Source organism: Dendrobates tinctorius, unplaced genomic scaffold, assembly GCF_039654945.1.
Source record: "Dendrobates tinctorius isolate UK_male_01 unplaced genomic scaffold, ASM3965494v1 ptg000115l, whole genome shotgun sequence".
Lineage (NCBI taxonomy): Eukaryota > Metazoa > Chordata > Amphibia > Anura > Dendrobatidae > Dendrobates > Dendrobates tinctorius.
Window position 1 is genome coordinate 21,272,401 of NW_027361783.1, and position 13,013 is coordinate 21,285,413.

Genomic DNA, 13,013 nt, shown 5'->3' on the forward strand with positions numbered 1-13,013 from the left:
ACACGGCCTGAATCTGACTCTGATGAAACTCAGGTTACCCTTCCCATATACAGTTCCATCTTACACGGTGACAAAGAGGAAGCTGCAGATGAAAGTGCAGGTTCGGCCCACCCGCCATCAGACACACCACCGTACTATCAGGGGCCCTGTGCCAGTGCCGTCGCCAACGAGTGGGCCCCCCCCTGCTTGCTCAGGATCACAGCACTTGCAAAGTTGAAATACTGTGCAGTGAGATGGAAGATGGGGACGACGAGGAGTCCAGACAAGTACAGGGATTCCCTAGCGAGGAGACTTATTTGATTGTTTTCAATGTTGGGACAGCAATTTTTGGGGAGCACTATACTCTGGAGAATGATAGATGGGGCCCACCATACACTGGAACATTCCAAAGGTGGACATCAGACACTGGAGCAGCATTTACAGGGCCCATTATACACTAGAGCATTAGAAATGGGGCCCATTATGTTTGGAGTATTATTTGGGCCCATAAGACAGTGGAGCTTCATCCATGGGGACCAACATATACTGTAGCATTATGTGGAGCTCATCATATACTGTTTCAAACATTATATGGGACCAATGATTCTGTATGGAGAAATAGATGGGCCTCGTCATGAGATGTAAAAAGTGAAGTATTTTTCATTGTACTATACCGCTATTTCTCTGCCGTATCGGAGCATGATGAGTTGTGGTATGTGTTAAAGGGGCGCTCTTTCGCCCAGGGCACATGAAAACCTGGAGCCAGCCCTCCCCCCCACAACTGTAGCCAAATAACCCCCATTTTTCAGTGCGTAACTTGTATTATGAAGTTAATTAAGGCTGACAAGCTTAAGTAAGAAGAATTGATGCTTTTGGCATTCAAATGGGCACTGTAGGTATGTTTCCTGTCCTCCTCTCACTGCCGACTTTTATTCCCCATTGACTTACATTGGGTTTCGTGTTTCGGGACGACCCCGACTTTTCCCTATAATCAGACGATCTTGCTCGACCCGACTTTTGGAAAAGTCGGGTTTCACGAAATGAAACGCGACCCTAAAAAACCAAAAGTCGCTCAACTCTACCCAATATCTGGGTGTTTATTCCAAAATGTGCTGCATATATGATGTTAGTTGATTACTTTTTGATTAGGTATGCCCATTTATATTCACCCCAGTGTAATGCCATATACATTTCCGGTTGTGCATATATTACATTAATAAATATAGATACTTTGGATCTATTGTAATCTTATTGGACCTTGGTGGTGCCTTGACGCTACATTTTTACCTAAATTACACAAGCATTTCTTTATTATATTATATTTTGTTTGCCTTGCCCTTAAATTCGCCCTTTTCAAAAATGGCGGTTTTGCATGATATAACCTATGCGCATGCGCGCTGCCTGTCAGCCTGATGGTGGACTCCTCCTGTTTGATGATGCCGGATCACGTGGACCCGTGTGTTTTTGGCTCTGTCGCAGTGGGGACTCTGCTGATGGAGCGACTGGCGGTTCGCGTGTCTATAGGACTTCCGGCGGGCGCGTTATATAAACCTGGTGGTTGCGCCCTTCTACCACGCCCCCTGAGGAAGAAGCTGTATGCTCCAAAACGCGCGTCGGGGATAGGGCCGTTATCACTGCATTCATCGCTCCCAGGTAACTATACCACAATTACAATGATTTATCCGGTATTGAATTTATTCTGAGCACTTGCTCTGAAATAGCTCCCTCTATACTATGTCAGGGAGTCTTGTCAGTCTAATCAAAGGTAGTAGCACTTGCTCTGTGTTGACTTTTTAGTATATCCATTGATTAATATATTTATGAAGACGTCTCCCTTGGGTAATTTTTTACTGGTGCGGTGTTTACAGTGTATCTGGCGTAATTACCACGGTGCACATCTGACTTTGTACCCCCTTATTCCATGTACTGTAGTGTCCACATTTTTTATGTATCATTAATAAAATTATATTTTTTATGGATTTTTTGACTGCTGCTCTTTTTTGGTTGATTTCTAGTTAGCGTGCATTTATCCTGCTTAGTCCTGTTCTATATATATGTGGTATTATAATATATATTATTGATCCATCTTTCTTGATTTATTTAGCCATGTGATTTTTTAATGCCCTTGGCTTCCACATACAGTATGTCTATTACCTTCTTATTCTATTTCCGTATCTGTCTACCTCTTATTTTAGTCCAGTACCATCTCTGATTAGATTTATTATTCTCATATACCCATCCTCTCCCCTATTCAAGCTCATTTGTGCTGGCAATTTCCATCTTATTCATACATATGAATTTAATATATAATTTAATGTTTTCTTTTAAATGATGTAGTAATTGAAAGATTTTTTAAATGTATTACTCCAGTGTGGTGTAAAGTTTTTTGAAAGTATATTATCTTTTTGTATATACAGCAACTCTAAATCTTTGGTTCTTCAGGATTGGTAAAATAGAAAAGAAATTTTGATATAGACACATAATGGAAGCACAAGGATGAACCATCTGGTATGGCTCCTGCCCTAATGTGTTTTTTGGTTGAACTTTCTTCAAAGGTAAGTTTCAACTGATGGGTCTGCTCTGCTGGGAGAGAGAATTCTAGCAAGGGTGACAGAATACTTTAAGCGTAATTGTCGTTTTAATGTTTACTCAATAATAATGTAGAGCAAGCGATTTTAATAATCTTTCAAAAATTCCTTATAAATGAAATCAGAAAGAAAATATTTCAAAAACCTTCTAGAAGATATCTTCCTGTTATGTTTCTGAAGTAAATCCGTATTCAGTTCCACTCACTCTGAATACAGGTTTCTAAGGGTGAGGATGGAGCATGCACAGCGAGTGCGCTTCTGGCTGGATTCCATGTATTGTATGCCACTGCATCAGCAGTTTACCTCAGTGACGTCGGCCATTTTCCTCAGTGCACACCACAGACACAGGACAATCAGCTGACAGTGCAGAAGGAGCTCAGTAACATTGGCAATTCACATTAGTGTCACCACCACATCAGTGGCTCCTTCTGCCCTGTCAGCTGGCTTCTGTGTGCGTAATGACATTGGCACTTCTCAAATAATAGCACACAGACACAAAGGACAGTCAGCTGATGAGTCAGCAAGAGCTCAGTACCATCTGCACCTCTGCTCAGTGGATCAGCAGTTTACCTCAGTCACATTGTGCACAGTGCACCAGCTTTGTCGGCTGTAGGTTGTCTGCACACAGCTCTTCTGTTAGCTGGTTCCTGTGCGCTTAGTGACATTGGCACTTCTCAGTTTAAAGCACTGACACAAAGGATAATCAGCTGATGAAGCATCAGGAGATCAGTAACATCTGCACTTCTGCTCAGTGTATCAGCAGTTTACCTCAGTCACATTGTGCACAGTGCACCAGCTTTGTCAGCTGTAGGTTGTCTGCACACAGCTCTTCTGTTAGCTGGTTCCTGTGCGCTTAGTGACATTGGCACTTCTCAGTTTAAAGTACTGACACAAAGGATAATCAGCTGATGAGTAGAGTTGAGCGACTTTTGTTTTTTTAGGGTCGCGTTTCGTTTCGTGAAACCCGACTTTTCCAAAAGTCGGGTCGAGCAAGATCGTCCGATTATAGGGAAAAGTCGGGGTCGTCCCGAAACACGAAACCCAATGTAAGTCAATGGGGAATAAAAGTCGGCAGTGAGAGGAGGACAGGAAACATACCTACAGTGCCCATTTGAATGTCAAAAGCATCAATTCTTCTTACTTAAGCTTGTCAACCTTAATTAACTTCATAATACAAGTTACGCACTGAAAAATGGGGGTTATTTGGCTACAGTTGTGGGGGGGGAGGGCTGGCTCCAGGTTTTCATGTGCCCTGGGCGAAAGAGCGCCCCTTTAACACATACCACAACTCATCATGGTCCGATACGGCAGAGAAATAGCGGTATAGTACAATGAAAAATACTTCACTTTTTACATCTCATGACGAGGCCCATCTATTTCTCCATACAGAATCATTGGTAACATATAATGTTTGAAGCAGTATATGATGAGCTCCACATAATGCTACAGTATATGATGGTCCCCATGGATGAAGCTCCACTGTCTTATGGGCCCAAATAATACTCCAAACATAATGGGCCCCATTTCTAATGCTCTAGTGTATAATGGTCCCTGTAAATGCTGCTCCAGTGTCTGATGTCCACCTTTGGAATGTTCCAGTGTATGGTGGGACCCATCTATCATTCTCCAGAGTATAGTGCTCCCCAAAAATTGTTGTCCCAACATTGAAAACAATCAAATAAGTCTCCTCGCTAGGGAATCCCTGTACTTGTCTGGACTCCTCGTCGTCCCCATCTTCCATCTCACTGCACAGTATTTCAACTTTGCAAGTGCTGTGATCCTGAGCAAGCAGGGGGGGGCCCACTCGTTGGCGACGGCACTGGCACAGGGCCCCTGATAGTACGGTGGTGTGTCTGATGGCGGGTGGGCCGAACCTGCACTTTCATCTGCAGCTTCCTCTTTGTCACCGTGTAAGATGGAACTGTATATGGGAAGGGTAACCTGAGTTTCATCAGGGTCAGATTCAGGCCGTGTAGCGTGCAAGGGGAATGTAGTGGTCTGGGTCAATGTACCAGCAGATTCATCGAGCAGTGGCTGGGCATCAGTGCACTTGTGTCGCCCCCAGGAGTACGGTCGCCACAGTGGCATTACCTTCCTCCTAGGGAGTGTGATGTCATGCTTGGGAACAACGAACGATCTCTCTAGCAGGTTAACTGATTGGGCGCATTATTCCCACGAGTCATGACCCTCCAAACAGCGTTCATGAAGGCAAAGTGTTTGTTTTACGTGGGCAGTATGGTTGCAAAGCTGAACCTTAAAGGAATGTCCAGAAGGGCACCACCAGGAGTGGAGCCTACGGTTAAATTCGACTCCACCTGGGAAACCTCAAACATGCCAGCTACAGAACAGATGCACAAATTGCAAGCTTAATTCCGTTAACGAACGAGACTCCGTCATGCCCCGCGGTCCGAGTCCGGCTTACTAGAGGGACACGTGAGGCTCTGGCACATGAGATTGGCCAATAACTGGTGTGTCATGCCCTTACATGTCTGTGGCTGCATGTGCGCTACACTGAAAAGGCCAGCGTTTGTCGCTTACAGGTGCAGATAACCCGCTGAACAACGTTAGTGACGGGGATCACTGATTACAATTATTACCCGCGAACAATGATTTCCCAGTAAGTGCAGGTCAACCGCAGTTCCGGAATTAGGAGTAACTGTCATTCCTGAAAAAATGAAAAACTTACGTGTGCAAACCACAGGTGCTGTAGCTTGCTTAACAGCTCGCCAGCCGTTCTCACGCCCAGTATGGATTACACGTGATTGCACAAAGGTGAGAAAGGGTACCGTATCACCAGATAACATGTATGGATAGCGTACACATTCAAAATATATGTCTATACATCAGGAGGCAGGCTCAGATGGTGTTAGGCCCAGTATGGATTGCACATGATTGCACAAAGGTTAGAAAGGGTACCGTATCCCCAGATAACATGTATGGATAGCGTACACATTCAAAATATATGTCTATACATCAGGAGGCAGGCTCAGACGGTGTTAGGCCCAGTATGGATTGCACATGATTGCACAAAGGTTAGAAAGGGTACCGTATCCCCAGATAACATGTATAGATAGCGTACACATTCAAAATATATGTCTATACATCAGGAGGCAGGCTCAGACGGTGTTAGGCCCAGTATGGATTGCACATGATTGCACAAAGGTTAGAAAGGGTACCGTATCCCCAGATAACATGTTTGGATAGCGTACACATTCAAAATATATGTCTATACATCAGGAGGCAGGCTCAGACGGTGTTAGGCATAGTATAGATTGCACGTGATTGCACAAAGGTTAGAAAGGGTACCGTATCCCCAGATAACATGTATGGATAGCATAGTGTACACATTCAAAATATATGTCTATACATCAGGAGGCAGGCTCAAACGGTATCAGGCACAGTATGGATTTGACGGCCCAGACTACACAGCAGAGGAGCAGGGAGAGGTAAAGATTGCAAATGCTGGGGCCCTGCCCAAGCAAGGGGGCCCACTCGTGGGTGTCGGTACTGGCACTGGGCCCCTCATAGTACGGCGGTGTGTCTGACGGCGGGTGTGCACCACCACAGTCAGAGACACTTGATTGCACTATGAGGGACCCTGTGCCAGTGCCCGCGCCCAAGAGTCGGCCTACCCACCTGTCCAGGGCAACGGCACTCGCACGGTGTCGTGCGCTAGGTTGTGACCCCGGCCATGGGGGGGAGGCAGCACAGTTAGGGAGTTTTAGAAAGTGGCATATGTTGATGTTGGACATTCAGCTGATGCAAAAGGTGAAATAGGTCAAGTCCCAGGAAGAGGTGGACCAAAGCAAGCCATTTTTCTGTCACCCTATGTGTCATCAGGGGAAGGTGGGACAAAATCCTTGGAAACTCATGCATGGTTCATTTTAATGAAGGTTAGATCATCCACCTTTTGGGTTGACAGACGGGTCCTTTTTTCTGTCAGGATTGATCCAGCTGCACTGAAGACTCTTTCCGATAGCACACTTGCAGCTGGGCAAGCGAGCTCCTGTAAGGCATATTGTGCCAATTCAGGCCAGGTGTCCAGTTTAGCGGCCCAATAGTCAAAGGGGAATGACCTGTGCGGGAGAACATCGATATGGGAGGAAAAGTAGTTTGTAACCATAGTTGACAACTGCTGTCTCCTGTCACTTTCCATCGATGCAGTATTACCAGTTGTGTGAGCGGTACTTGAAAAATCAGTCCACAACATTGTCATGAAACCCCTGTCTCCAACACCACTTCTGCTGTGTGCACCACGAACACCTCTGCCAAGCTGCCCCTGGCCCGTACGGCTCGTGTGAGAACCATCACCGCTGCTGTGTGCTGGGAATGCCTCAAGCAACCGATTTACCAGAGTTGCTTGTATATTAGCCAATATTAGGTCAAGGTTGTCCTGTGGCATGATGTTTTGTAATTTGCCTTTATAGCGTGGATCCAGGATGCTGGCCAACCAGTAGTCGTCATCGTTCATCATTTTGGCAATGCGGGGGTCCCTTTTTAGGATCTGCAAGGCATAATCTGACATGTGGGCCAATGTTCCCGGTGTCAATGATGCACTGCGAGCGCTGGTTGGAGGAGCACTTTCTGGCAAATCCACATCCCTCCAGTCACGCACAAACCCTGTACCAGACCTTGCCACGCCAACATTTTCACTTGCCCCACGAGATGCATCCTCCTCCCCTAAGTAATCATCCCCATCATCCTCCTCCTCCTCCTCTTCTTCCTCCACCTCGTCCAGGTGAGGTCCCTGAGACAATGGCTGAATGTCATCAAGGATTTCCTCCTCATCAACATTGGCTGCAGAAGCCTGCTCCTTAAGGTGCGTCAAAGTTTGCATGAGCAGACGCATAAGTGGGATGCTCATGCTTAGGATGGCGTCGTCTGCGCTTACCAGCCGTGTGCATTCCTCAAAACACAGAAGGACTTTACAGAGGTCTTTCAGCTTCGACCACTGCACACCTGTCAACTCCATGTCTGCTCTCAAAGTGCCTGGCCGTGTATCCTCCCACAAATGCATTATGGCCTGCCTCTGCTCGCACAGCCGCTCCACCATGTGCAGGGTGGAGTTCCACCTTGTTGCAATGTCGATAATGAGGCGGTGGTTGGGAAGGTGGAGCAATCGCTGCAGCTTCTGCATACGAACGGAGTGTACAGGCGACCGGCGGATGTGCGCGCACAGTCTTCGCACCTTCTGGAGCAGGGCTGTTAACTCCGGATAATTTTTGAGGAAGCACTGCACCACCAGGTTCAAGGTGTGAGCCAAGCTAGGTATGTGGCTGAGTTTTGAAAGGGCTATGGCTGCCACAAAATTACGGCCGTTATCACTAACTACCTTGCCTGCCTCAAGATGTACACTGCCCAGCCATGACTCAGTTTGTCGCTTCAAGTACTCGGCCAGCACCTCGGCGGTGTGTCTGTCGCCCAAACACATCATCTGCAACACAGCCTGCTGACGCTTTCCACTAGCTGCTCGATAGGGGGACACATTGTGTGCAACAGTGGCAGCTGCAGATGGAGTGCTCGTACGACTGCGCTCTGTGGACGAGCTTTCGCTTCTGGAGGAGGAGGAGGAGGAGGAGTGTCGAACGCCTACAGCCACACTGTACAACTGTTTCCTATACCGTGGGCTAGGCAGCACTGTCCCACCACCGCTGTCCCCTGTGGACCCTGCATCCACCACATTAACCCAGTGCGCAGTGATGGACACGTAACGGCCCTGGCCATGCCGACTGGACCATGCATCAGTTGTGAGGTGCACCTTTCCGCTCACTGACTGCTTGAGTGCATGGACAATGCAGTCTTTCACATGATGGTGGAGGGCTGGGATGGCTTTGCGAGAGAAGTGGCGACTGGGTAGGTCATAGCGTGGTACTGCATAGGCCATGAGTTCGCGGAAAGCTGCGCTTTCCACCAACCGAAAGGGCATCATCTCAAACGAGATTAGTTTGGCAATGTGAGCGTTCAAACCCAGTGTACGCGGATGAGAGACTGAGTACTTTCTTGACCTACTCATAGTGTCTGGGAGGGTGAGCTGGACTTGAGAGCTGCATATGGTGGAAGTAGCGGTGGACAGGGCGGACTGAGAGAGGGTTGATGATGGTGATGGAGTTGTTGTTCTTTCTGATGGCCTAGAATCAGTCTTTCGTTGATATAACAGTGGGATTCCCTGACTGCTGTGGCCTTGCAACGACACCTCAACATTTGCTGCTGTGCTAACCGGTGGGCTTACAGTGGGGGAAACAATGTAGCGTTGCTGACTACCTTCGTTGTGATCAGTTGCACTTGAGGTTTGGTGTTGTGTCCCCGCTTGCAAGTGCATGGTGTTTAAATGTCTAAGCATGCAACTGGTATTCAAATTTTTCAGATTTTTCCCTCGGCTAAAGGTCTTTGCGCACTTCTTACAGATAACCTTGGCCTGATCATGAGGATTTTGTTCAAAAAAGTGCCACACTGCACTCTTCCTACTTTGGCAGACATTTTGCGGCCTAGCACGCTGTGATCTTTTGACCCTCTGGACAAGCTGTCCAGCAACTCTTTTGATGTTTGGAACCTGTCTTTGGAGTGCTCCGGGCCTGCCAGATAACAGCTGTTGCGATGTCGATGTCTGCTGTGGATGCTCCTCATCTGAGCTATTGGAAGCAGCACCCTCTTCCCCCAATGGATGCCAATCTGGGTCAACAACTGAGTCATCCATCACCTCCTCTTCAATGTCATGTGCACCTTCTTCTGTGTCACCATGTATGGTAGTATAGTGTGCGGGAAGGGGCACCTGAGTCTCATCAGGGTCAGAATCTGGCTCTGTACACTGCGAGGACAATGTAGTGCTCTGAGTGAATGTACCAGCAGAATCATCCATCAGCGGCTGTGCATCAGTGCACTCCATGTCAGATTCATCTTGGCCTGGGTAATTCACCATTTCACTTGATAATCCAGGCATGGTATGTGAAAACAGCTCCATGGAGTAATCAGTAGTATGGCCTGCGTCATCCTTCAATCTTGGTTGGGGTGAAGGACACAAGGAAAGGTGTGGTTCATGAACATGAGCCTCCAGTGACGACTCAGTGCTTTTACTTTTTACAACTGAAGAAGAGGAGGCGATAGAGCTGGAGGCTGAGTCAGCAATGTAAGACAAAACTTCTTCCTGATGCTCTGGCTTTAAAAGCGGTTTGCCAACTCCTAGAAAACTAAGCCTTCGAAGCCGTATGGAGCCAGACGATGACGCAGGCTCAACACCTCCTGCATTCGGTCCTATTTTGCTCTTGCCACTACCATCAGATCCACCACCAACACCATCATTACCAGCTGCCAACCCCCGCCCAATTCCACGGCCTCTTCCACCAGCCTTATGCATTTTTGGTAGAAATGTAGACAAAATCCAACAAACTATATAGTATGTAAAACAAGGTGTCTATAGGACAGGGGAGATTTTGAATTTCTGCACACACTTGTGGACACTGGACACTTTTGGATTGTGTGAGGCCCACTGATATCTGAGCGCTATGTGACAGGCTCGATGGCACAGCTGTGACCTAAGTGACTAGAGAATAAGTGAGATTTTGAATCTCTGCACACACTTTTGGACACTGGACACTTTTGGATTGTGTGAGGCCCACTGATATCTGAGCGCTATGTGACAGGCTCGATGGCACAGCTGTGACCTAAGTGACTAGAGAATAAGTGAGATTTTGAATCTCTGCACACACTTTTGGACACTGGACACTTTTGGATTGTGTGAGGCCCAATGAATATCTGAGCGCTATGTGACAAGCTCGATGGCACAGCTGTGACCTAAGTGACTAGAGGATAAGTGATAGTTTGAATCTCTGCACACACTTTTGGACACTGGACACTTTTGGATTGTGTGAGGCCCAATGAATATCTGAGCGCTATGTGACAAGCTCGATGGCACAGCTGTGACCTAAGTGACTAGAGGATAAATGAGAGTTTGAATCTCTGCACACACTTTTGGACACTGGACACTTTTGGATTGTGTGAGGCCCAATGAATATCTGAGCGCTATGTGACAAGCTCGATGGCACAGCTGTGACCTAAGTGACTAGAGGATAAGTGAGAGTTTGAATCTCTGCACACACTTTTGGACACTGGACACTTTTGGATTGTGTGAGGCCCACTGAATATCTGAGCGCTATGTCACAGGCTTGATGGCACAGCTGTGACAAAAGTGACTAGAGGATAAGGGAGATTTTGAATTTCTGCTCACACTAGTGGACAATGGACACTTTTGGATTGTGTGAGGCCCACTGAATATCTGAGCGCTATGTCACAGGCTCGATGGCACAGCTGTGACCAAAGTGACTAGAGGATAAGGGAGATTTTGAATTTCTGCAGACACTTGTGGACACTGGACACTTTTGGATTGTGTGAGGCCCACTGAATACCTGAGCGCTATGTCACAGGCTCGATGTCACAGCTGTGACAAAAGTGACTAGAGGATAAGGGAGATTTTGAATTTCTGCTCACACTAGTGGACAATGGACACTTTTGGATTGTGTGAGGCCCACTGAATATCTGAGCGCTATGTCACAGGCTCGATGGCACAGCTGTGACCAAAGTGACTAGAGGATAAGAGAGATTTTGAATTTCTGCAGACACTTGTGGACACTGGACACTTTTGGATTGTGTGAGGCCCACTGAATATCTGAGCGCTATGTCACAGGCTCGATGGCACAGCTGTGACCAAAGTGACTAGAGGATAAGTGAGATTTTGAATTTCTGCAGACACTTGTGGACACTTTTGGATTGTGTGAGGCCCACTGAATATCTGAGCGCTATGTCACAGGCTCGATGGCACAGCTGTGACAAAAGTGACTAGAGGATAAGGGAGATTTTGAATTTCTGCTCACACTAGTGGACAATGGACACTTTTGGATTGTGTGAGGCCCACTGAATATCTGAGCGCTATGTCACAGGCTCGATGGCACAGCTGTGACAAAAGTGACTAGAGGATAAGGGAGATTTTGAATTTCTGCAGACACTTGTGGACACTGGACACTTTTGGATTGTGTGAGGCCCACTGAATATCTGAGCGCTATGTCACAGGCTCGATGGCACAGCCGTGACAAAAGTTACTAGAGGATAAGGGAGATTTTGAATTTCTGCTCACACTAGTGGACAATGGACACTTTTGGATTGTGTGAGGCCCACTGAATATCTGAGCGCTATGTCACAGGCTCGATGGCACAGCTGTGACCAAAGTGACTAGAGGATAAGGGAGATTTTGAATTTCTGCAGACACTTGTGGACACTGGACACTTTTGGATTGTGTGAGGCCCACTGAATATCTGAGCGCTATGTCACAGGCTTGATGGCACAGCTGTGACAAAAGTGACTAGAGGATAAGAGAGATTTTGAATTTCTGCAGACACTTGTGGACACTGGACACTTTTGGATTGTGTGAGGCCCACTGAATATCTGAGCGCTATGTCACAGGCTTGATGGCACAGCTGTGACAAAAGTGACTAGAGGATAAGAGAGATTTTGAATTTCCGCAGACACTTGTGGACACTGGACACTTTTGGATTGTGTGAGGCCCACTGAATATCTGAGCGCTATGTCACAGGCTCAATGGCGCAGCTGTGACCAAAGTGACTAGAGGATAAGGGAGATTTTGAATTTCCGCATACACTGGACACTTTTGGATTGTGTGAGGCCCACTGAATATCACAGCGCTATGTCACAGGCAGAAATTGGCTAGTGTATCACAAACTACAAGGTGTATGTAGAATTGGGCAGAATAGGAATCTCCCTAGAGTGCAGGTCTGTAAGAACGGAACATGTCCTCGACTTATTCTCACAGAGTGACACAGATAGCTTCACTGTGACTGTGATAACAGCCGTTACACGGTACTGTGTGAGTGTGTATGGTGTGAAAAAATGCACGCTCAGTACCTCAGCAGGACAAAAAAAAAAAATTGGGATTGCTTTTAAAAAAGCAGTTTGCAGCTCAGTACCTCAGCAGGACAAAAAAAAAAAATTGGGATTGCTTTTAAAAAAGCAGTTTGCAGAGCAGTGGGTAAACAGCAATGCAGCTGTCAGGAAGCCTTAGAAGGCAGCCCAACAACCAACACCACTGATACACCACAATATAGCCTCCCCTTGCACTGCACACACAGTGACTGGTGTGTTGTATAGGCACAATCGCTAGCAGCAGAAGCAGTTTTTTTTTCTTCTTCCCTGCCTAACGCTCTCCCTACAGAATCAGCAGCAACCTCTCCCTATGCTAAGATCGACAGAAGTAAGATGGCGGTCGGCGTGCACTCCCTTTTATACCCCTTGTGACGCCCACCAAAGCAAGCCAATCACTTGCATGCCCTTCTGAAAGATGGTGGTGACCCGTGCCTATGTCATCACGGTGCCCACAGTGTCCGTGGATCCTGATTGGCTGAAAAAGAGCGCAAAACAAACTTTTGAAACGCGACTTTGGCG